Below are 3,414 nucleotides of genomic sequence, written 5' to 3' on the forward strand. Positions count from 1 at the left end.
TGATAATGAGTCCATTAGTTTAATAATCATTGGAGGCCAAAGGCCTGGTGCTTATTGACTAATGAATTATCATTCATAATATGATAATTTGGTTTGAGTCTTTCTGATGGTGGTCAGATAGGCCGGCCAAAGTCGGGCCTGATCATTTATTGATCCGATTCACCAAATAAATCATGTTAATGGTTGGACCTAACCAATCTTTTCAGTGGAGGCCAAAGCCTACTGATTAGATTCTGGGGCAAAATCAATACTAGAAGTTGTTTAGAGAAACAACTGGTTATGAACCTACCCATAGATGCACATGGGTTGACCAACCAAAGTTGGGCTCGTGTGTAGTCTGTGTGGATTCTAGTACCCACTAAGGAATTAAAGTAATTCCTCGAATTGGAGGTTGAGGCTACCAGTTCGTAAAAATACTGGGAGAAACTTTAGACTAAAGTCCAAGTCTTTAGTATTTATAATTTATGTATTAATAGAGGTCTGATTTTCTTTTATGCAGCTATGGCCACTATCCTGTCCCTCCGGTCATTATTAGATAATGACAAGCTCATGGGATCTAATTTCGATAGCTGGTATCGAAAATTAAAAATCATCCTTGAGCATGAGCGGATCCTTTATGTAGTAACGGATCCGGCACCTGAGGAGCCAGCCCCGAACGTTAGAGGGACGGTCCGAGACACTTATCAGAAGTGGCTCAATGATCGCACCATCATTCGGTGCATAAGCTGGCGGCAATGAATGATGAGTTTAGCCGCAGGTTCGAGAATGCCCAGCCCAGGAGATGCTTCAATTGTTGAACGACTCCTTTGGCACGCCTGACGACGTTGAAAGGCACAAAACTAGTTGTGCCATTTTCAATGCTCGGATGAGGGATGGAGCCTCAGTTACTAATCATGTACTGTACATGATCGAAATGATTGAGCGCCTAAGTAAGCTGGGCTTTCTCTTGCACGAGCAACTCGATAAGGATGCGATCCTTAATTCATTGCCCAAGTCCTTCCTCCCCTTCCTTACTCATTTTCAGATGACAAAGCCTGCAGTGAACTACCATGGCTTGTTGGGGTTGCTGCAGAACTTTGAGAAGGATCACCAGCTCCATAAGGAGTCAGTGAATGTTATGGGAGGGTCTTCTTCTGGTCGTCGACCCTTTAAGAAAGGAAGAAGAAGAAGAAGAATAAGAAGGTGCAGCTGCATGCTGGGACGTCTGCACAGGGTCAGACCAAGAAGTGCAAGCCTGACCAAACCAGGTGGAGTGCTTCTTTTGTAAGAAGCAGGGGCACTGGAAGAGAACTGTCTCTATATATTGCCTCCCTGGACCCAAACAGGCCGAAGAAGAAGCAAGGTACTTATATGATAACACCTTGCAACTTTTTCATTTGTGATACTACTGCCTGGGTATTGGATACCGGAAGCCCTTATCATATTTGCAATTCGATTAGGGTCTACAGGTCAGTAGGAGATTTGATGAAGGCGAGAGATTCCTGAACGTTGGAGATGGAAGCAAAGTTTCAGTTCTAACATTAGGAATCATGAACATTGTAATCAATTCTCGAAATATAATTCTGAGTGAATGTCACTATTATCAAGCTTTTTATTAAATATTATTTCTGTAGGCCTTTTGGCCATGAACGGTGATCAATTTTTAATAAAAGAAAATATTTGCAATATCATTTTGAATAGTGTTACAATTTTGTTGGATAACTTAATAATAGAATTTACTTTCTATCACAACCTATTAATGTGGTTCATACCTCGGTAAACGCCCTAGAATAGATAATGTGTCAGAAGTCTACCTTTGGCACTGTAAGCTAGGTCATATCAATAAGAACAGGATAAACAGGTTGGCTCAAGAAGAAATTCTTGAAGTAGGTGATTGTGAATCACTTCCAACCTATGAGTCCTGTCTTCTTGGTAAAATGACAAGTCACCTTTTACTGGAAAAGGTGAGCGAGCCAGTAAACTCTTGGCTCTGTACATTCTGATATATGTGGACCCATGAGCTTAAGTGCAAGAGGTGGATATTTCTACTTCATAACCTTCACAGATGACCTATCGAGGTATGGGTATGTCTATTTAATGAAGCATAAGTCGGAGTCGTTTGAAATGTTCAAACTATTCTGAAATGAGGTAGAAAAAAAACTGAAAAGTGTATTAAAACTCTTCGATCTGATCGAGAAGGTGAATACCTTTCCAATGATTTTCTGACATATCTTGGAGAGAATGAGATTCTCTCTCAGTGGACACCTCCTGGAACACCACAGCATAATGGTGTGTCTGAAAGGAGGAACCAGACCTTGTTGGACATGGTTCGATCTATGATGGGATTTACTGGTCTGCCGATCTCCCTCTGGGGATATGCGCTCGAATCGGTCTGTTACCTTCTACATAGAGTTTCGAGTAAGTCTGTAACCAAAATGTCATATGAGATATGGATAGGACGTAAGCCAGTACTCTCGCACCTTAGGGTTTGGGGTGTCCGGCTTATGTTAAACTTTAATTACGGACAAGCTTGGACCTAGTCTGACAAATGTAATTTTATAGAGTACCCAAAAGAGACCAAAGGGTATTACTTCTACCTAGCTGATGAGCAAAAAGTGTTTGTCAGCCTTAAGGCAATCTTTTTGAAAAAGGAGTTCCTTGGTGAAGGGACTGTTGCCTCTAAGGTCGAACTTGACGAAATTCAACAGGTGAAAAAACTGATACAAGTTGCTGAACCTGAACCGGATTTGATTAGATCATATCCGGAGCCCATTGTTCAAGCACCCTTAAGGCGATCTGGTAGAGTACCACGTCAACCGGATAGATACTATGGTTTCTTGGTCCGAAATGACGATTTATCAAACTTGATGAAAATGATGAGGATTCGATCACCTACATGGATGCAATGTAGAGATCCGACTCTGAGAAATAGCTAGAGGCCATGAAATCGAAATGGAGTCCATGAAGGTCAATGATGTGTGGACATTGGTTTACCCATCCGAAGGAGTAAAATCCATAGGGTGTAAGTGGGTCTTCAAGAGGAAGAGGGGCCAGACGAAAATGTGGAAACCTATAAAGCCCGTCTGGTTGCCAAGGGATATCGTCAACGTTATGGTATAGACTATGACGAGATATTTTCTCCTGTGGTAATGCTCAAATCCATTCGGATTATGCTTGCGATAGCTGTCCTTCTGGACTATGAAATCTGGCAGATGGATGTAAAGACAACTTTCCTAAATGGAGAGCTGGACGAAGAGGTATATATGATACAACCTGAAGGATTCACGTCCACAGATGAGTCTAAGGTGTGCAGGCTATAGAGATCCATTTATGGACTTAAGCAGGCATCCCGAAGTTGGAACATACGTTTTGATAGGACGATCAAGACGTATGGCTTCGTTAAGAACAGAGAAGAGCCCTGCATTTATAAGTGGG

This window comes from Elaeis guineensis, chromosome 8 (genome assembly GCF_000442705.2).
Source record: "Elaeis guineensis isolate ETL-2024a chromosome 8, EG11, whole genome shotgun sequence".
NCBI lineage: Eukaryota > Viridiplantae > Streptophyta > Magnoliopsida > Arecales > Arecaceae > Elaeis > Elaeis guineensis.